Source organism: Bos indicus, chromosome 5, assembly GCF_029378745.1.
Source record: "Bos indicus isolate NIAB-ARS_2022 breed Sahiwal x Tharparkar chromosome 5, NIAB-ARS_B.indTharparkar_mat_pri_1.0, whole genome shotgun sequence".
NCBI lineage: Eukaryota > Metazoa > Chordata > Mammalia > Artiodactyla > Bovidae > Bos > Bos indicus.
Window position 1 is genome coordinate 95,445,060 of NC_091764.1, and position 23,577 is coordinate 95,468,636.

At 36.1% G+C, this 23,577-nt stretch overlaps 1 protein-coding gene across 6 annotated transcripts in view; it reads right to left on the reverse strand.

Annotated features, from left to right (window-relative positions):
• The window catches only part of ATF7IP (activating transcription factor 7 interacting protein), a 115,131-nt gene extending 95,739 nt beyond the window's left edge, over nucleotides 1-19,392 (reverse strand). For 4 of the 6 annotated variants that reach the window (XR_011566727.1, XR_011566726.1, XM_070790044.1 and 1 more), the window contains exon 1: nucleotides 19,235-19,392. The gene's annotated coding sequence lies outside the window, so the exon portion shown is untranslated. Of the gene's footprint in view, nucleotides 1-12; nucleotides 3,155-17,584; nucleotides 17,618-19,234 lie in introns of those variants that run through there. The other 2 variants (XM_070790042.1, XM_070790041.1) reach the window with 2 other exon arrangements.
• Nucleotides 19,393-23,577: the final 4,185 nt, after the last annotated feature.

Genomic DNA, 23,577 nt, shown 5'->3' on the forward strand with positions numbered 1-23,577 from the left:
ATTGGTTCTTACCTCTGGTCCTGATGCAAGTGACAGGTCTCCTTAGTGGCATAGTGGCTGCCTAAGCAGTTACAAAGACTAGGTTAGCAGCCATTTTGAGACAGCTGCACTGTCTCAGTTGCACTAAAGTGTAATTAAGATGGCTGCAGTGTGCACTCAAGAACTCACACAGTGGAAACTCAGCTATGTATCAAACAAAGCCCCTCCCACTATGTCAGCCTGCAGGAAACTGAACACTGACAACAGCTAATGCATATACTGCAACAAACAATGCAGCTACTCAGAACACAGAAAACAGAAGGCAGCAAGCCAGTTGTGTAACATAATGCCTGCGGATCCCGACTTGCAATACAGAGTTTGGGTACATCCTGATCCCAAACAGCTTAAAGTCCATGCCACATATTAGCAGTTACAGAGATAGAGCCAAATCACACACAGCAAACATCAGGGAATTCGCTTGAAAGAAAGCCTCCATTTCAGTCCAGAAAAAAAAAAAAAAAAAAAGTCAAACTCTGCTCAAGGTCTTTTTTTTTTTAACTCTTTTATAGTACTTTTTACATGAAAAGAGTGCCAATTTTTATAATTTCTAGAAAATTAAGTTTTTTAAATCCTGATAATCAATTTCAATTTATAGAAGGCTAGTTAAAGATTTTCCCACAGAATCTAAGCTCCAAAAAGTGCTCAAATCTAGCCAATGGTTAAACCTTCCAATCAGATTTTTCACTCTTGACAATAATTTTAAATAAGTACTGGGGAGGACTAGAGACTTTACAGCTGAAATGGCAACAAAGCTTATTTTAAGTAACCTGCAATAAAGGTAAAAAAAATTTCTTCTAGTCTGTAGCCCAGATGGTCACAAAGACATCTCCAGGTGAGTGGTTGGTCCCAGGGCAAATTTAATTTCATGCCCTGGCACAGACCTCTCAACATTTTGACATGGGTGAAAAGCAAATAAAAATAAAGAATGTAGACACCCTCAAGGGGAAAAAGTGGGTGTATTAACAACAAGAATTAGTTTTTAGCATTAACCAACCATTAAAAGAAAAAGGACAAAAGCATAGAAAGAACCTGTTTGCTTGATAACTCACATCAGCTAGGAAATCCATCTTTTCCTTTTCTCTTACTTGGTTTACCTTCCTAAATTTAGCTGCCTTGTGCTCTCTTGTCTCTATCCACCACTAAAGGTAAGTATTTATGAAAACTTGCTAAGGGTGTGGTAGGGATTAGCCAAAAGAAGATTGGCCCCCAAAACTAATGATTGTGTAAGCTGAGTGATGGGCACATGGAGCTCATTATTTCATTCTATTTCTCTATACATTTGAAATTGTCCATAATAAAGGTTAAAAAAAATTCTGCTTTTTAAAAGTCCTTATTTATCCTTCATGAGATTAGTCAGACAATGTAAACTGCTTTAAGTCCTGCATTAGGGGAAGAAAAGTTGATATTAATACTTGATCCAAGCCACATTAATTCTTCAAAAATATAATGGATTCTCTGAGGGTAGCTCAGATCTATTTGTTAAAAGCAAGAAATTGGTAAACTGGGAAAGATTCTAACAGGACAGACATTACTGTAGCACCAGAATGTGGCTAAGGTTAATGGCGAAACAAACAACCAAAACATTTTGAGCTGCCTGATGAACAGCAGTTGATATTCAAGCAGCAGATTCTTTTGGAAGCTTGTTCTACAAAGATTTACACTGTGTAACATACCTTCAAGTATAGGGTGCTCCCCCGCACTCCTTAAACCTCCTATGTCTTGCCAAATACCTTTCCAATGTAAATACTAAATACTTTTTTCTCAATCTAAGCTTTCCAGGGCAAGCTAAGCTGCTGGCTATTGGCTATTTGTGCTTAGTCGCTTCCTTGTGTCCCACTCTTTGCAACCCCAGGGACTGTATGCAGCCCGCCAGACTCCTCTGTCCATGGGGATTCTCCAGGTAAGAACACTGGAGCAGGTTGCCATGCCCTCCTGTAGGGGATCTTCCCAATAGCTCTTATTGGCTATAAGAGCCACCTTTTCACCCAATTCAGATTTCAAAATAAGAAACATAATCTAAGTTCCCTCCTTATACCAATCCTCCTCCAGCCACTACAACCAATTTACTACCGATGGCAACCCACTCCAGTATTCTTGCCTGGAGAATCCCATGGACAGAGGAGCTTGGTGGGCTACAGTCCATGGGTCGCAGAGAGTCGGACACGACTGAGCAACTTCACTTTCACTTATTTATATTCTATTATCCCAAGACACTTTGAGTCAAATCAATAAATATATCGATTGTCTACATGCAAGGGGCTTTAGAAGACAAAGGAGTAGAAAAGTACATTAACATAAATCAAGATTTCATGTTTTATATACATTGTTTAAAGTAATTCTCACACTAACCCTACAAAGTAGCTTTTTCTCTGATTCGTGATTGAGGAAACAGGCTCAGAGATTAAAGAACTTCATGAAAGTGCTAATAGCTAAAATATAGTCTAGGCTACACTCAGCCTAAGCCTACTTGAGCTTTGTCCATCCCTTCCCACATTGGTTCTGTTTCTATGCAACACATAAACAACTTAGAATAATGGTTAGGCTGCTACTCAGAGAACTGGTGTCATTGCCAGTTTCACTCCTTATCCCAAAAAACTATGCTGGTTTACTCAATAAATCCTATTCGTAATTCAACCTAAATTATCTTATCACTGACAATCCTTTTTTTGCTCTCCTTTCCCCTTATTGTGCACAAACCCCAAACCAGGTGTACTTGCTCTCTCAAGATCTTTTATACATACCACCAACATACTCAGCATCTTTTGTCATTGACATCTTTACATATGAGTCCTTATAGGACAGAAATCACAACCTAATTCATTTTCCACTCACTTCCATAGTGTGAAACACAGTATTTATTTGCTCAATATTTGGTGAGTTGGAATTAATTCCTTGTGTTTTTTAATTTTTTAAAAATGCATTTTATTGAAGTATAGTTGATTGACAGCATTGTGTTAATTTCTACTGTACAGCAAAGTGACTGTCATACACATATATAACTTTTCATATTCTCTTCCATTATGGTTTATCACAGGATACTGAATACAGTTTCCTGTGCTACACAGTAGGACCTTGTTGTTTATCCATTCCCCTATATAACACGCAGTCTGCATCTACTAACCCCAAACTCCCAATCCCTCCCCAACCCCACCCTACTCCTTTGGCAACTACAAGTCTGTTCTCAATGTCTATGAGTATGCTTCTGTTTTGTAGATATGCTCATCTGTGTCAAACTTCAAAGCCCATATATAAGTGCTATCTTACGGTACTTGTCTTTCTCTTTTCTTGTCTTTTAAATTATGAAAGTACTATAAAACATTTACAAGAGACTTGGAACATACAGAACATAAGTTATATATAGTTCCACTATATATTACAATTATCTTAAGTAAATGAAGATTTTTAGCTGGAGTTTCAATATCAAACTCTCAAAAATTAATAGAACAGACAGAAAAGTAGGATATAGTAGACCTGACAAGCACTATGAACCAATTCAACATAATTAAAAGACTTACACAACTTTACACACAACAGCAGGATACAAATTCTACTCAAGTTCCCATAGACTATAAACCAGGAGGCACTTGAACATATCCAGGGTAATTCCCTGTGTTTTCATTTCTTCCACAAAAATCTCTGAAAATTCTACATCTTTAAGAACCTTCATTTTTAGGATCTCAACTCTTATTCTCTAGGAAGAATATGTCAGCTAAGTTTTTAACTGTCAACTTAAAAAACTCTGCACTTCAAAACCCAAGGTGGAAAAAATATCTTTTGTAGAGCATTTTTCAGTTTTTAAAGTGTTTAATAGGCACTATACAGGAGAGAGAGAACACATTCTTAGAATAGCTGAATTCTGAAAAAAAACTATAGAAAATTACAAATATAACCATATTATCTACTTTAAAAATTTTCAATACTACTAAGAAAGAGTACAGCTTGATTATATAATGTCAGATTATAATCAACTTGTTTTAGGTAGAGTCTTAATAAACCCAATTAATGTTAATTTGTAAAAGCAAACACATCTGGAAGGCATTTCTAATGTAAGGTAAACATCTCCATGACTACTCAATGTTTTACCCTTTTCCTAAGTAAAACTAGCACTCTCATTTCATTCTTACTATGACCATGTAAAATAATGGTACTATAATCTCAAACATTTTATGACTAGAGAATATAATCATTTGCCAAGGGTCACACAAGTAGTAATGAAAAAGAACTATAAGAGAATTAACTTTAGTCAACTACTATAGTTTTAATATATCACATATCACACTATTAGAAAACTTTGCATATGTAGAATGTTGAAACTTCCATGGAACCTAAACAAATGGCTTCACTGTATTAAGTATAAAATACATTTTATTAATTTTGTTAATACATTTTAATTACACAGGTTACTATCAACATTAAAAGTAACATTAGAAGGTTATTAAGATGGTAAACTGAAAACACCTAACTTCACTCACTCAAATCCCACTAACCTACACTGGAGGTATTTTTTGAAGGCATGAATCCTCAAGAACAAAGAGAAAAGTAAGAGGGACAATAGCTACAAAGATTTCTGGGAACTGGAAAATAAGCAGAATCACTGGTAACTAACTAAGCCATTCCCAAAACACTACATTCTAAGTTGCATAGGGGATAAGTTAGGAACCAATTTGATTTACAGGCAGAAACTTCAAAAGACATAGAAACCAGAAGAACTAAGCACTTTGGAAATTGAGGTCAACAGAGCAAATAGTAGGATGGCATGACTAAAAAAGAGAATATTAGTGAAAGCTGTTTGTGAAACAGTGAAATCTCTAGATGTCCTTACCACATTCTACTGAATGCCTGCTCTCCCCAATCCTAGCAAAGATCTGAAAACAACATCCACAGTTTAAAAGGAGTGTAGTAACTCAACTAGTAAAGAATCTGCCTGCAAAGCAGGAGACCCCAGTTCAATTCCTGGGTCAGGAAGATCCTCTGGAGAAGAGACAGGCTACTCACTCTGGTATTCTTGGGCTTCTCTGGTGGCTCAGATGGTTAAGAATCTGTCTGCAATGCAGGAGACCTAGGTTCAATCCTTGGGCTGGGAAAATCCCCTGGAGGAGGGCATGGCAATCCACTCTAGTATTCTTGCCTAGAGAATCCCCATGGACAGAGGAGCCTGGCAGGTGACAGTACACAGGGTCACAAAGAGTCAGGCATGACTGAGCTTAAGCACAGCACAGCACAGCCAGTGTTATGTGGCAGCCTGGATGGGAGTGGAATTTGTGGGAGAATGAATACATGTATATATATGGTTGAGTCCCTTTGCTGTCCACCTGAAACTATCACACCATTGTTAATCAGCTGTACTCCAACATAAAATAAAAACTTTTTTTAAAAACTGAGAGCAGCATATGAAAAAGAGAGGGACTGAGTGCTCACTGAAGACAATCCAGTCCTCTTCCTTCATTTATCTTTCAGAATGCTGGCAATATCCTTACTCTCCATGTATGAAAATGAAAGACTACTTTCTAAGGGTATATAACAAGCACAGGACACAAGACCTTAGGTCTTGGGAACTCTCCAAAAACAGCCCACCCAGACCAGCCCATAATGAAGTCTAAAACTGACAAATTTAGATATTCTAATCAACTTTTTACTCTGCCACAATATATTATACAGTCAGGCAAGAAAGAGAAAGACAACTAAGAAAAGTCTAATATGGAAGACAAAAAATAAAACACATAGCAACAGACTACACAGGGAGAACACTTCAAAAATAAATTAATATCCACATATATTAAAAGATGCTGCATTCATGTGTCAAGAATAGAATACTACAAAGAATAAACAAGAGAAATTAAGAACATGACAAAAAGAAAAAAGAAAAAGAAGGTCCTTCAACAGAAGGACCTCATGATAAAAAATCTACCTGAGCAAAAAGACAAAGTTGTAAACAGAAGAGAAAAAAAATGTGAGTATCTACCCGAAAATTCACCTTGGAATGATAGAATAGCAGGAGATATCACCAGTAAAATCATTTAAGAAAAATTTCAGGGTTGAAAGACAACAGCTGCTAAACTGAAAGGGACTGATGAATTCCAGGAAACAATAATAAATAGATCAATATCAAGGAATTAAAGTGAAATTTCAGAAAACCTGGAAAGTAATAACAGATTCTACATGCTTCCATTGAGAGAAAAAAATCAAAAATAAGAATGGCCTTAAATTTCTCAGTGGTAACATAAGCAAGAAGAGAATAGAGTGCCTTTAGAATTCTAAAGTAAAATGATTTCCAACCTAGCCTTGTATACCTAGCCAAACTATCAATCAAGCATAAAAATATAAAATGACAATTTTCAGACACACATGGTCTCAAAAAACTTATTTCCCATATACGCTTTCTCAAAAAGCTACTAGAGAATGTGGTCCACTCCTCCTAATAACAGAGTAAGTCAATAAAAAGATATAGCACACAGAAAACAAAAGACCTACACAAAAGAGGGGTGAGAGAAATCCCCACAACAGTGAATAAAATTTTAAGGATGAAAGTAGTGTACCAGATGTAGAAAGTGAGTAGGTAGCCCAGAGCAACGAGAATTAAGAAACAAAAATGAATCATGATCCTTCCTGCCACTGAAGCTGGATGGGTAGGGGAAGGCGGGTGTCTTCTTAACAAACATAAAAAGTCCTTAGTAAAGAACTGTACCAATTGTACTATCAGGCTTCCCAGGTGACGCTAGTGGTAAAGAACCCACCTGCCAATGCAGGAGACACAAGAGAAGTGGGTTTGGTCCCTGGATGGGCAAGATCCCCTGGAAAAGGGAATGGTGATACACTTCAGTATTCTTGCCTGGAGAATCCCATGCACAGAGGAGCCTAGCAGGCTACAGTCTGTAGGTTGCCCAGAGTCAGACTGGACTACATCTCAACTATTATACAGATGAGATTCATGGATACACACATCCTAGTATAAAGTTACCTTCATGATCAACTTGTCATAACTATATCAAGAAAGTGAGTCAAGACTTCCACAATTCTCTTAGTTCAATGTAGAAAACTTTAAGTAAATTACTTAACCCTAGAACGGAGAGTAAGGATTACCTAGGACTAAAGTTTAATTTAGTTTACATTGTAGTTAACTAATTGCAGTTAACATTTTATTTTTAATGGTCATATAAGAAAAGCACTATCTTCTTAATCTACCTTTAACTCTTAATTTAAGATATATTTTGTACAAATGATTATTTAAATAGTCTCTTGATCCAATACCCTCAGAATTCAGGAGAAAAAAATATTCTATGAAAGATCTTAATATAGGTTGTAAGTTAATAAACCATCAGGTTATTTTAAGCACAATTCTATAGAAAAATACTAAATATACTGATTGGCCTTGTTTAAAAACTACTTAGAAGAATGATTAAATCTTGTATAAAGTAGCATAACTGAGTTTCTCTACTTTTTATGAACTCACATACATAGTCTCAATAAGAACTTGTTTTCCTTCCTTCCAGGATAAAACTGGATAAATCAAATTTGTAACCATGACCACAGAGACAGGTGATATTTAAAAACAAATCTCTTTTAATTAGTTATGACAGGGAACAAGGACTGCACCTCAAGCATAGAAACGATGCCTTGTTTAAGTCTTCACAGGAAATCATTATAGTATCTTTTTCATAACTTAACAGATTCCCAGCTCAGAGGAATAAAGAATATCACTTGTTGACAGACAAGGAAAAATGTGGGAATCTTAAAGAACCATGACACAGTACAGCTTTAAGTACACCAGGTGAAAACTCACTGAAATAAATTATATGGCTCTTAGCTCCTAATCTTGTAATCAAGCAGATAAATAAGTAAATTATTATACTTTATAAAACAACTAGACAAGTTAATTCATATCAAACATATATAGTTTTGTTAAGCAGATAAAAGGAAGCCCTTCTATACTTAACAGTACTATGTTAGATCAATAAAGCAGTCAAATAAAACATCAAAATAAAATAATTGGAAAATCATTAAACAAACTTATATGGTCAAGTCTATGCCTTATGGGGTAGAAACCTGGTCACAGGAAGGGTTATGGAAGAAAACTGACACTTCGTTTTGCCTCAATTTTAAGTTAGCATGTCCAGCAAGGTAAATAAGCAGTGAGGGATCACACTGCACCCTAAAATTACAAAAAGAAAACAGGATAATTCTGTATGGACCTAGCCCCCCAAATAAATGACTTCATTTCTAACTTTGACAATGACGACAGTCTGAAGAATTATGATAAACCTTGAAGATACGTAACTAATGTGAGAAAATGGCTGCTTTTTCATCATGAGGCTGGTGAATTCAATATCCCTGAAAGATTTTTATTCTTTAAATATTCTAGTGGTGTTTTCTGTTTTTTGTTTTTGTTTTAATTTAATGAATAAATCCTAAATCTGGACTCTCTTACAAACCTTTGCAAATAAACTACTTTTCTGAATGCATATTTTTCCTACTAGGGAGTGGTATTATCAAACTTACTCTTTTAAGTTATTTCTTAAACACCTAAAGTTCTAACTCCAGTAATCAAGAATACTGTCATTTTCTATATACCTCCTTGTACTTCAGTTCAGTTCAGTCACTCAGTCGTGTCCAACTCTTTGCGACCCCATGAACTGCAGCACGCCAGGCCTCCCTGTCCATCACCAACTCCTGGAGTTCATTCAAACTCATTGTCCATCGAGTCGGTGGATGCCATCTAGCCATCTCATCCTCTGTCATCCCCTTTTCCTCCTGCCCCCAATCTCTCCCAGCATCAGAGTTTTTTCCAATGAGTCAACTCTTCACATGAGGTGGCCAAAGTATTGGAGTTTCAGCTTTAGCATCAGTCCTTCCAAAGAACACCCAGGACTGATCTCCTTGCAGTCCAAGGGACTCTCAAGAGTCTTCTCCAACACCACAGTTCAAAAGCATCAATTCTTCCACACTCAGCTTTCTTCATAGTCCAACTCTCACATCCATACATGTCCACTGGAAAAACCAGAGCCTTGACTAGACAGACCTTTGTTGGCAAAGTAATGTCTTGCTTTTGAATATGCTATCCAGGTTGGTCATAACTTTCCTTCCAAGGAGTAAGCATCTTTTAATTTCATGGCTGCAATCACCATCTGCAGTGATTTTGGAGCCCCAAAAAATAAAGTCTGATACTGTTTCCACGGGCTCTCTACAGCTGCTCATGGTTGCCTCTTAGTAAATATTCATGTCTTACTAAAAGATTCATCAACTGATTGAAGTCAAATCTGAAAAGTATGTCAGGAACAAGTGCTAAGCATTTTATATAACTAACCTCATTTAATCCTCAAAATAAGCCTACCAGGTAGGTGGTATCACCATTTTGTGTAAGAAATACTGTTCCGAGACACTAGTTGGCCAGGCTCCAAGACAAAATTACTATATGTTCCATTTCACTGTATTACTAAATGGCTTTAGGAAAATTCTTTGCCTTTTCTTCTTTTTCTTCTTCTTAATTTGCTTGCATATTTTTAATCTTCCCACTATTATATCACTTAAGTTTTACGGGGAAGAAGACAATCACACAAACGACACAAAATTAAGTCATTCCACCTTTTCATCAAACCCTTATTAATTTGCATACATCTGTCCTTCAGATTTATATTTTAAGAACTTACTAATAGTTAAGCAAAAGTGTTTTCTTAATTTTTTTTCTATTTCTTAATGAATGAAACTCAAGATTTTTTTCCCAAAAGTTATTTAACTATTTATAATTTTGCAGATGCAAAGTGTCTGTCAAATCTTTTGACAATTTATCCAGTGGGTTTGAAACTTCATGGTTAATTATTCTCTGAAAAGTTCTGACATCTGTGGATTATCATGAGTTAAATGAAAGGAGTTAAAACACCTTCTTCACCACCACCCCCCTCCTTTTTATTTGGCACCTAAAACAAAGGGGTTCTGTTCTTTCAATAAGCAAATATTTACTGAATAATAAGGTAGGTATTGTGGAAAGCAACTTTATAATTTTAATAGCAGTCTTATACCTAATTAAAAGGGCTTGTCTTTACAATGTGATACTTGTCAAATACATCAATAAGATAAAATTCCTCACTGCAGGATGCTTATAAAGTTCTACACAAGTAATTATAAACATAAAAGTTGAAAGGAATAAAAGCCTTTAAAAGAGATACAAAGTAGAACAAAGTAAAAAGAGAAATTAGAGACTCCTAGCTCAGGATAACAATATCCTTTATTAGGCACATTATGAGTATATTCTCCTAAACATACTACTTTCCCACCTCTGGGATTTTGAATACCCTTTACTAAGAATATCCTTCTAATTCTTCCTTTAAAATACAATTTTTCTAAGGTTTTCTTGACCTCCATCTAACAGAGTCCCATTTTTTGTGCCTCACACACATATCTATTGTGTTATATTTATCATCTGTAGACAACTACTTTTACCTACTTATTACTTACCAGTTAAGTTTTACCTGAAGGCAAAGAATTTATGGCCACATTTTTTTTCACCTGTGTATATTACAAAGCCCTCAAAAATGACATTTTCTATCTTGAAAAAAGTACAGTTTATTTATATAGTTATAAAGGAAGAAAAATAGTATCTGGATAATTCAAACATAAACTCAACTTTGAAACTACAAGAACCAGTTCAAACAGTCAGAGTTTACCTACAGTCTTTCATCCTTTTAAAGTAAGTTAACTGGCAAGATTCAAAGATATTACACTGAGTTCTTGCAAAAGTCATCATGATTTAATGTTTTCAGAGGCAAGTAGAAAGAGAAAGAATTCTACCTAATAAGATATTCATAGTAACTAGAATCTCAGTCAGGAATCATGACTGTAAAGCTCTCAAAATTTCATTTCAAAGGAAGATGTGTATGTGTATGCATGTGTGTTTACTCAGTCAGGCACATCTGACTCTCTGTGAAGCTTTGGACTGCAGTCCACCAGCCTCCTCAGTCCATGGGATTCTCTTGGCAAGAATACTGGAGTGGGTTACCAGGCCCTCCTCCAGGGGATCTTCCCAACCCATGGATCAAACCCATGTCTCTTGTGTCTGCTGCATTACAGGTAGATTCTTTACCCACTGAACAATCAGGGAAGCCCATCAAAGGAAGCTATAGACAGTTATAATTGGATTTAAGTCTTAAAACAGAGAGTCAGTTTTCAGTATCAAATTATCAATTAGAGACCACTTCTCCAGCTTCCTTTAGTAGCAGAAAATGCTACGTTCTCTAATATCCATTTCTTTCCTTCTTTCATAAAATTTTCTAACTTTAGCTGAATGAATGGTTGTCCAGCCAGATACTCCATTTCCCAGCCTTCCTCTCCCAGCTATGTATGTTCCAATGATTACATACAGATCCATAAAACATGCATCAAACCGATATATGCCACATCCATATGAGGCTCTCAAAAGAATGATTGTGCACTCCCATTATTCTTTCTCCCCTGTCCCTGGCTGGTGAAATCATCCATGTTCAACCTAGAAACCATGTTCGACATACGAAAACCACAAATATTAAGCCAAAGCCACTTACACATCTGAAGAGTTTTCCTCTGTATTACTTTATAAGAAAAATAAACATTCATTATCCTTAAAACTAAGTTTCTGAAAAAGTTTAGCCTTTACTGTACTCCAACAGTTCCTGACATTTACTACCTAAAAGAAAACAAAAGTGAAAGTGAAAGTGAAGTCGATCAGTCGTGTCTGACTCTTTTTGACCCTGTGGACTGTAGCCCACCAGGCTCCTCCGTCCATGGGATTCTCCAGCCAAGAATACTGGAGTGGGTTGCCATTTCCTTCTCCAAGGGATCTTCCTGACCCAGGGATAGAACCCAGGTCTCCTGCATTGCAGGCAGACACTTTAACCTGTGAGCCACCAGGGAAGCCCCAAAAGAAAACAAAGGAAGTTAAAAAACAGCCTCTTTTCCATTCGTTTCCCCATTTATTTCTTTTCTTGAGACATTTAATATAATAAAGGTAACAGGGCAGGTACACACCTAAGCTGAAAAGTCTTAACTGAGAAAGAGCTGACGCAGTAAAGTCATTCATTATTGTTTCACCAATCTCTTTTTCTTTTGTCCCTGGTCCTCAAAAGAGCAGAATCTTTTCCTAACATCTAAGTTTACGCTTCTACAAAATGGAAGACATCATCTTTGACAATTACTGACTCAAGGAGAGATTCTTTCACAGCTCTTTTAGTTCCAAGAACCTCCATTTTTACATCCAATTCAAGCTCTCTATGCTATGCTAAGTCACTTCAGTCGTGTCCGACTCTGTGAGACCCCATAGACCCCAGCCCACCAGGCTCCCCCGTCCCTGGGATTCTCCAGGCAACAACGCTGGAGTGGGTTGCCATTTCCTTCTCCAATGCATGAAAGTGAAAAGTGAAAGTGAAGTTGCTCAGTCATGTCCGACTCTTAGCGACCCCATGGACTGCAGCCTAACAGACTCCTCCGTCCATGGGATTTTCCAAGCAAGAGTACTGGAGTGGGGTGCCACTGCCTTCTCCAAGCTCTCTATTAGAATGTAAAAGTGCCATACACATAATTCCTGGGTACCTACCAAAACAATGTTTCACAAAGTAGCACAGGGTTACACAAACAACAAAGAGAGGGAGAAAGGATGACACAACTAACTCACATCATCATCATAGAAAGGGGCTCTCCCTCCCTCTCAAACCAAAAGGGATAAAGCCAGTTATTCATAGTTATCTGATACAAAATAACACAAAACTTTTTAATAATATTCTGAACAATGAAAAATTGCAGATGCAAATAAAGTATTTCTGACAGTAAAGTTAATAGATCATCTTCATTTCCCAGACATTTGTGTTTATATAAGTCCAATTATTATATAAAGACTGTCAAGCAGACACAATCAACTGTACCCTTAGGCCAGCCACATTTTTTAGGAGGGGGACCAACGAGATGTCCTAGTCATTCTCTTAAAGATTAAAAAACCCAAAGATCAAAATTCAAACTTGGAAACATTCCATTATAAATCAATACTAATACCCTGGTTTTCTCATTTTGCAGCACTTAAAAACACTGAAAATGCTGCCCAGCACTCATACTGTCTCCAATACAAAATGGATTTCAGCATACAACTTGAAGCATATATAAACATAGTTTAACTTTGGAATTCACTTTTCTGTTTTGAAAAAAAACTATAACGACAGAAAACACCACTGAGTTACTCCCTACACTGCATGACAGTCTGAGAAAGAATACTGAGAAGTAATTTCTAGTCTTGCAATCTCCAAAGAACATAACAAGATCAAATGGGCAAGAATTTGAAAAGAGAAGGTCCACTAATGGATAGGCAATTTCTGCGTACTATAAGAAACTAAGAAGGACAATACTCTCCAGAACTACTCAATGATACTTATAATTTACTGTTAAAACATCACCCAATTTTTCCCTATAATGCCTCACAGCTGTTAGGAACTCGAAAGTAAGATCTTTACTCTCAAACTTCTTTCTGCATGTGACTCCTTTGAACAACTAGGTATGATAATATATGAATTTCCCTATATCTCAAAACTTAAAAACAAAGTAATAGAAGTTTTTTTTAAGCCAAATCACATCTAAACCTCTTTGCCTTCTTGAACAAATTTAAAATCATTAGATATCCTCTATAATTCAGAATTGTTAATAAGATCCTCAGTTACCATAATGAACATTCTATAAATACTGATTTGTCTCTAGGAGTAACAATTCCCAAGCAAAATAACCTCAAAACTAACTTTGCAAATTTTTGTTCTCACACTTGATACCTAACCCCAATTCACAATCAAGATGCCAGCCATCGCTTCCTGACCCTATCCATATGCATTTTTCTAGTAGCATTTCTCTCCTCTCCCTAATTTACTACTGTGCTGTGTGCTTAGTTGCTCAGTTGTACCCAACTCTTTGTGACCTCTTGGCCTGTAGCCCATCAGGCTGCTCTGTCCATGAGATTTTTCAGGCCAGAATACTGGCATGGGTTACCAGTGCCTTCTCCAGAGGATCTTCTTGACCCAGGGATCAAATCCATGTCTCCTGCGTCTCCTGCATTGTAGGCAGACGCTTTAATTTACTGCAACTTATATATTATAGTCTGGAAACATAAGAATCACAATAGAGAACTAGGAAAAATGCTCAAGGGCAAAGGTCATACACAAAAAAGTAAAAATATGCAAACTTCTATAAGTGGATTTGCTTGAAAAATACCCAAAGACAAAATTTCCCATTAAAAAGAAAATACTGAAGAAAAGTAATTTAGTATCGTAACACAATTTCTAACTTGTCCTAGATTCATTTTTATAAAGCCGATATTTTACCATTTGATTTTTATCTTTATTTCCTTGATTTCTCCTTTACACACATGACACAAATTTTCAAGTTTCACTATATTCAACATAAATATTTTGGCAATTATTTTATATTCTTTCCTGTACTTTTTATAAAAATATTTTTAAAAGTAGAATTACAACTGAAATACACTATTAATCAAGATATTTTTCACTGCAATCAGCAGAAAGAATAGATTTAATAGAGAATTAATTTATGCTAATAATTAGGGAAACATCCTTATGAGAGAAATAGTCAATGTTACCAAAGAGATTAAAAAGAAAAAATTTTAATCTTTATTACATATTATTTACTAGGCTCCATACTGACCAAAAAACGAATCAGATAATGTTTCAAAAATTTCCCATTTAAAAAAAAAGGTCTATGTTAAACAAAGAAGAAAAATTGTTTTTAAATATTATAGAACACTTTACCTCAGCAAGCTATTTCTCTTCTAACTTTATACTTGCACTATTAACATGATGTTATATCCTAAAGCAGATTAAAAATGAAAATGAAATCCTACATCCTCTACCTTATCATCCCTATTAACAATATACCATTAGAGGAAACCAGTAAAGTAACACCTTAATAAAAAATAACAAGTACCACAATTTTTCCTAGAGTTCCTACACAGTACATTTTTGTGGGATCTACAGGAAATGCATCATATCCGTGAATTAAAAACAAAACTGTATAAAGATGTAAATTATCCTAACTTAGGTTTCATGCAACTCTAAACAAAACTTCAAATATTTGGCTGTTTTAAAAATTTGCCAAATTTATTACAAAGGCGGGGAAAACTCACTTAGAAAATTATGAAAAGGAATGCTATGTGTTTTCCCTTCATATATTTATATAGTCTATAGCACTACAGCAGATAAAGTAGTACTGCTACATAAACAAGGCCCTGTTACAGTGTTGTTAACCTGCTTTTAAATTTTACATAAAATATTCCTGTGAGAAGCTGATAAAACTGTAACTCTTTCCCCATAAAAACTTGCAAATTATGTTCACTCACATAAAACTGTGTATATCATGGAACCCATGCAAGTTTTCAAACCTATCTATAGATCCCCCAAAGGTCAATGGGCCTAATTAAATAGCCCTAGTAAATGAAGCAGAACTGACATCTCAAACCTAGTAAGTTATGGTCAAAGAAGCATCTTAAAGCAATAAGAAATGAATCACCAATACAAAATTCAAAGAAAATTAGGTATTTGGAAAAGATTGAAACTAGCAACCCATCTTTACCCAATGTCAAAATAAACTCTATGTAGATGCAAATGTATTTTTTAAGATAATTAAAACACCTGGAAAAAATAAACAGAATAATCATTTAGTTCATCTTATAACAGGTAATATTTTTTATGCAGAGAAGTCCTGGAAAAATAATAAATGAAAAAGCAGTGCACATCACTACATTAAAACATAACAATTCTAAGTGGGTAAAACCACGTCCAAATCTGCAAACCAATAGATTGTAGACAGCCAGGTTCTTCCACCCATGTAATGTTCTAGGCAAGAAATACTGGAGTGGGTTGCCACTGCTACTCCAAGGGATCTTCCCAACCCAGGAATCGAACCCATATCCCTTGTGTCTCCTGCATTGGCAAGTGGATTCTTTACCACTGTTCCACCTGGAAGCCCATAGCAATTGTTTTTAAAAATTTAACTGAAAAAAAAAAAACCCTGCAAAAAATATGAAAAGCAGTTTTCATACTCACAAACAACTGTTGCAAACAAATAAGAAAAATATTAAGATTTACCACAAAAAAAGATGCACAAAATATCCTCAAACAGCAAAGTCAAGAAAAATGAGAAAGTTGCATATATATTAAACATTTAAAAGTTCAATTTCACTAGTTACCAGGAAAAAAAGTTAAAAAGCTACTATTTCTCAACCACCAAAATCATGGTGGCATGGGAAATGCTTTTCAAAAAAACTAAGTTTTTATCTATTTTGTAAATTACTTTAAAAGCCCTTTGAAACAGTAATTTCAAAGAAATAAGATATAGATTGTGATTCACGTACAAGATGTTCACTGTAGCTTTATTTATAATAGAGAAATGCAAAATGAACAAAATGTTCAATAAGGAAAATCACAGTACATTCTTATTAAAAACACTGATTATGTGGCTGTTCAAAAACATATTTCAAGAACATTTGATAATTTAGGATATTTTCACAAAATGAATATTATGCAATCATTTTTGAAAAACATACTTCTAAAGAACAATGAAATGGATAAATATCCACAATATAACACTAGGTTGTGTGTGTGTGCATGCTCCAGGCTCCTCTGTCCATCAAATTTCCCTGGCAAGAATACTGGAATGTGTTGCCGTTTCCTCCTCCACAGGATCTTCCCGACTCAGGGATCAAACCCATGTCTCCTATACATCTGCTGCATTGCAGGTGGATTCTTTTCCGCTGAGCCACCAGGGAAGTAAATAGCCACAATACGACATTGTGTGTGTGTGTATATGCTCAGGTTAAGAGGCAGAAATGAAATTATGATCCAGAACATAAACTAACTGATCAATCAATAAATAGGAAAGTCACAAAAACATTTAGTGTGTTTATTTCTAATTAATTTTCGACACCTTCTAAACGTGCTAAAACAAGTAAAAAGTTTTAAATATCAATATTCAAATCACAATTTAAAGAAAACACAAACTTTAATGGCTTTGGCTTAAGTATTCAAGTCTTTTTTTCCTGAATTTTTTGTTTAAAATGTACAAATCTAAAAGGATTTTTTTTGACTCCTAGTAACAGAATTCATTCAGTATTCATTCAATCTTAATAGTAACTTAAATTCCAAATCATGCCTGTTATTCACAGAGTACTAATGAACAAAAAATACTAGATGTTCAGACAGTACATTATTCTTAGTTTTAAGTTTATAGAACTATACTTGCCTTTCTAACAAACGTTTAACAGCAAAACTGTCCTACCAATACGTATTTACATAGTTCGTTATGTTCTTCAGTGTTGTCAAGTGCCTCTTATAAGCTTCAACATTAACCTGAGGCAATCATTTGTATATGCAAATGAAAACATAAACTTAAATATATAAAACAAAATATTTCACTTTTCTGGAAGTGCAGAATGAAACATGCCCTATGACAGAAGTTCTTTTCTTAACCTAACTATGTATGTATACACAGACACAGAAAAAAACATGTTTCAACTCTTAAATATTTGAAATTATACCTGGAGATGGAAGGGGTGTGCTGGGTAATCAACCTGGAAGCATAAAAGGGGAAAAATCACACAACTGCCCTCTAAATATATTTCTGTGTAAAAGACTTAGGAGGTTCAAAAATTATATCACAACAACAAATACTCTGTTCAGAAAAAAAGAATTATTCCTATCATTGCATTCTATCCCCTGTGTGATGTCATTTTTTAAAAACCCATCAACCAAAAGTATTCCTTTCAACTACATCTATTTAATTCTTATTAACAGTACCTGTAGGCAACAAAGTCCCTAAACCAACCAAGATTATAAAGCGACAGCCACTTCTTCATTTGACAGGTGACTAATTTCAGAGTTACATAACCAACCAAGAAAACAGTTGTTGTATATACAAGCCAAAGATGACATTTATGACAACCATTTACAAGTTTTCAGGCCAGTAAGAAATAATTTGCACAATGGTAGAATTATATTAAATCGTATAAAACTTCTCCCAGAGGCTTACCTAAGATTTAAATATAGTGACACTACCATTTTAAACTAAAATAATCAGAATACTTGTAAGTACTTTAAGAAACTAAAACCAGGAACAGACAACTTAAAAAACCAAACACAAACTATCTTACACACATTTATATATAGCAGGCTGTTTTTTTAATCAACTGATTTATTGATGATTCACAATCTCCTCAGGCCTCAGGGTAGTTGGGAGTTCTTTGTAGAATTCTTTATCAGGAAAATTTACCGAGTTTAAGAGTTATATTTTACATATCATTACAATTTTAAAAGTCAAAGTAAAAAATATAATCTAACTGAAGCAGTAATAGACATGCAATCAGAAATAGAAAAAATGTAAAACTCAAATGCAAGCAAGGTTAGAGGCACACCACTGATTAAAACTCCACCGACTGAAGATCAAATTATTTTAAAAAATATAAATACTTAAGGAGATTGAGATTTCTTTTTAAAACAACATTATATAGATTCTTCCAATGTCCCCTCCCTCTCATATTTCTAAACCTCAAACTGTTTCTATTTTGAAAACATTCCATAATGAAACTGGTAAGGATAGGGTTAAAAATGTATTTGCAAATATGCAGTTCAAATAATTGCACTTCCCGTGAGAACACCACTAGGTGCTGATCTTTAGCTCCCTAAATAAAAACTTGAATCCAGCAATACACTTAAAGTGAAATTAAAATCGAGAACCACAAATGGACAATCATTTTTACACAAAATTAAGTCCACAGCTTCTCAGAGAATAGGAGAAACACACACACACACACAAAAAACTCTTAAGTCGCTACAGGAATACAGCATAAAAGAAACGTTTTCCTTGAAAAATACAGGAATTCCCGCGTAACAAAACGAAACCCCTCAAGAAAGAAAAAAATTAAATCTAGAACCCGAATGGCGTCCAAGAACATTAGATCTTGAAAATGAATATTGCGCTTGCGCAGCCACCGCCCCGCCAGCTGCACAACTGCAGCTAGAGCCCGACCCCGCAAGATCACGTGCTCCCATGCAGCGCCCGCCCGCAGCTCCGCAACCGCGCAAGCGCAAACACAACTCCCGCAGCCGCCATAATGCGGTCTTGACTCTTAAGAAATACAATAGTAATTTAACAAAATGTGGTTATAACAGCCCCTGGGACTCACATATACCTTTCGGGGCGGGAGATGAGGCTGGAGGAACCAAGTTCCGTCCTAAAGAGTCGTCCCGCGCAGCCGTCCCCACCGCTGCCGCCTCAGTCTCGCGCTCCCCACTCGCCGCGCCGCCGCTGCCTCCGCCGCCGCCTCCGCAGATTCAAAAACAAACCCGCTTCTCCCCTGCACGCGCCGGGGCCGTTATGCAAATTATTGTAGGCGGGGCTTGGTGGTCGTACTATTGGCCACGCCCGCCGTGCTTTCAGCCAATAGGCTCCCGGATTGGCTGTTCCCCATGCAAATCTCCAGGGTTTTAATTTGAATGAGAAATATTGGCCCCGCCTCCTGCCGTGGAAAAGAGAAGCTAGTCTGAGGTGGTGGCGCTGTGCCCTTTAGTTGCAGTGAGGTGTGTTTTTTGAGTGGCGCATCGCTCAACCGGTGGTAGCACTTTGTGAGCGCCCTCTATGAGCCTCAGGAAAGAAGGAAGGAAATAAGTGGGTGAAAGTTAAAAAAGCTAGGGCAAGGTTTTCGAAAAAGACTGTAGCATGTTACTTTATCGTTTATATTAAAAACTCGGAAAATATACATTAAACTGTGTAAGTCAGGAGGAAATGGCGCAAACACATCTTTTCTTTCAGTTATTCTCTTCCAGAACAAGCGCTTCCAGTTATACCTTTCCACCTGTTGTATCCCTGTTATTCAGTTTTTTATTGCGAGCCAAACCCTCATGAAGGCCACAGAGTGTGATTAAAAAAAAAAAAAATGCTCCTCGTGTTTTTTGAAGAATCTGGGCTTACGTCCAGTTACTCCTGCTTACTTGCTTGTTACTTGGAATAAGTGTGTTAGTCAGTTTTCTCGTCTCCAAAATGATGATAATAACTGTAATTCAAATCAGTTGAGGAGGCTAAATGATTGGATAAATGTAAATGTGTTCTGCAAAGCAAAGGCAGACTGATGAATTGATAGTGAGGTTTGGTTGGTTTTTTTTTAAAAATATCATTAGTAAACCCTAACGCTTAATCTATTCATTCAGTATTTATTTAGCAATGAGTGTGTTCCAGACCTATATTAATTTGCTCATCTTTAAGAAATCTCTGCTACAGTGGAGGAGACAAAAAAGTGAACAAGGAGTTTTTATAAATAATTAGAAATTAATGTGGGGTGGTTAATATTTATTTCTATAACTTGATTCTGTCCTTAGCACAGAATATATAGTACATTGGTGCTCAGTAAATTACAAATAGAGTCTCAATTATAACAAATTATGTATTATAATTTACTTAACACATAGTGCTCAATTATAAAATAGATGCTCAGCAAATTACAAATCTATCAATATTTAAAATTCTATAATAATAAATGAGGTTGGTATAGTAGAGTTCATTAGCTTTCTTTGTCTTCTATAAGCAAATAAAAATGAATCATTTTCATAATAGTTCATTCTTAATTGTCTTGGCTAATGACAAATAATTGAACATGAACTCACCAATTGGTCAATTTTCTTTCTTGCTCATATTCTAGGCTTGCCTCTCTAAAACTCCAATTAGACAGTTTTATTGTATTTGAATCTTCCCCCATATATCCTCAACCACATGTTTATAAGCTCTTTAGCCATTCTACCTACTGGTTAATCTAACCAATCATTCATTGTTTCAATCAACAAGTACATCGTTTTTTATTTATTCACACACTTTCCTAAGCACTAGAGATGCCCAGAGGAAATGACACTGCCTCTAATCAGGAAGGAGTCATATATACAGATTCCCATTATGAGATCATTACAATCATGAGATTATATACTAAAAATAAAAGAAATATAAAACAAGAGAACATAAATCTTCCTTGTGGAATGTAGGAAAATTTCACAGAATAGGTGATGCTTGATCTGACTCATAATGTAGAACTTAAAGTGGCAGTCAGAATAGGTACAAAAGAAAGAAGATTCAAGTTAGGTAAAACAGAAGCACAAAGACATTGTAAAGGGGAAAAGGTGTGGGTTAAATTTATAGTAGGATGATACTTAGAATATTTATCAATCCTTGTGGTACCAGGCACTGACCAATTAGAAGAGAAGATTTGAAGATCCCTAATTTACCAGATGTTAATCTTCTAGTTGTAGGTTTGTGGAGAGGTCCAATGATTCTTCAGCTGAGCATTGAGACAAACTGGATGGTAGGAGGGATATTTGGTGTAGGGCAGCTACTTACCAGTAAGTACTGAAGGATTTATATATTTTACCCTCCATGATGGGCTTATTTATATATACAGACTGAATAGTCTTCTAGAAAAAAAGTGGAGTAAAGCTATATCACAGAAAAAATTCCAAAAAACAAAAAGGAAAAAAACCTAAAATAGTCAACATTTTAAAATGAAGCAATTGAGCAGCAATTGAACAAGGAAAATAAAACTTTTGAAAAACAGTATAAACTTGAGAAAGGAACAGTTAAAGAGGAAAGCTGGAGTTTCTAAGTACTGTTAGAAACAGTCTAATTTAGTGCTTATAAAAATGGGCTCTGAAGATACACTACCTGAATTAAAATCTTGTCTCTTCCTGCAATGGAGGAGACCCTGATTTGATCTCTGGGTTGAGTAGATCCCCTGGAGGAGGGTATGGCAGCCCACTCCACTTTTCTTGCCTGGATAATCCCTATGGACAGAAGAGCCAGGCATGCAGCAGCCCATGGGTTCGCAAAGAGTTGGACACAACTAAGCATCATCTACTCAATGGACATGAGTTTGAGCAAGCTCCAGGAGTTGGTGATGGACAGGGAAGCCTGACGTGCTGCAGTCCATGGAGTCACAAAGAGTCTGACATGACTGAGCGACTGAACTGAACTGAACAACTAAGCACACATGCACGTTCAGCTTCTTACTACATATTCTAAACTTCTCTATCCAAATGGTTTCAGAAATAGGAAATGAAAAAAAAAAAAAAAAAGAAATAGGAAATGGGCTTGGTAAAAATTGCCCTTATCTGGTAATGTTTTTACAAAGATTAAATTATGATAAAACACTTTGAGGAATGCTGACTATATACTAGCATTAATACCTTGATGAGTGTTAGCTAATAGTAATCATAGTATCAATAGTAGTATTAGTAGTATTTGTCAGAGTAGTAATAGCACAAACGTAGATCACTGAGCAGTTTCTGTCTATATATCCTATACTACCATTAAGATAGAATATGAATGAACCATAACCTTATAATTCTTGTTGTCCTCCAATTTTCAGAGTAGTTTACTGAGGTGTTAAGTAGGAAAACCTGGAAAAACTTAAGAAATAACTTCTTGGAATAGGTGTATAATAAAAAAGAATCTAAGATGATCTTTGGAAAATTCTGAAAGAGATGGAAATACCAAACCACCTGACCCACCTCTTGAGAAATTTGTATGCAGGTCAGGAAACAACAGTTAGAACTGAACTTGGAACAACAGACTGGTTCCAAATAGGAAAAGGAGTACGTCAAGGCTGTATATTGTCACCCTGCTTATTTAACTTATATGCAGAATATATCATGAGAAACGCTGGGCTGGAGGAAGCACAAGGGGGAATCAAGATTGCCGGAAGAAATATCAGTAAGCTCAGAAATCCAGATAACACCACCCTTATGGCAGAAAGTGAAGAGGAACTAAAAAGGTTCTTGATGAAAGTGAAAGAGGAGAGTGAAAAAGTTGGCTTAAAACTCAACATTCAGAAAACGAAGATCATGGCATCTGGTCCCATCACTTCATGGGAAATAGATGGGGAAACAGTGGAAACAGTGTCAGACTTTATTTTTTTGGGCTCCAAAATCACTGCAGATGGTGACTGCAGCCATGAAATTAAAAGATACTTACTTCTTGGAAGAAAAGTTATGATCAACCTAGATAGCATATTCAAAAGCAGAGACATTACTTTGCCAACATAGGTCCGTCTAGTCAAGGCTATGGCTTTTCCAGTGCTCATGTATGGATGTGAGAGTTGGACTGTGAAGAAGGCTGAGCACCAAAGAATTGATGCTTTTGATCTGTGGTGTTGGAGAAGACTCTTGAGAGTCCCTTGGACTGCAAGGAGATCCAACCAGTCCATTCTGAAGGAGATGAGCCCTGGGATTTCTTTGGAAGGAATGATGCTAAAGCTGAAACTCCAGTACTTTGGCCACCTCATGTGAAGAATTGACTCATTGGAAAAGACTCTGATGATGGGAGGGGTTGCGGGCAGGAGGAGAAGGGGATGACAGAAGATGAGATGGCTGGATGGCATCACTGACTCGATGGACATGAGTCTGAGTGAACTTCTGGAATTGGTGATGGACAGGGAGGCCTTTGTGCTGCCATTCATTGGGTTGCAAAGAGTTGGACACGACTGACCGACTGAACTGA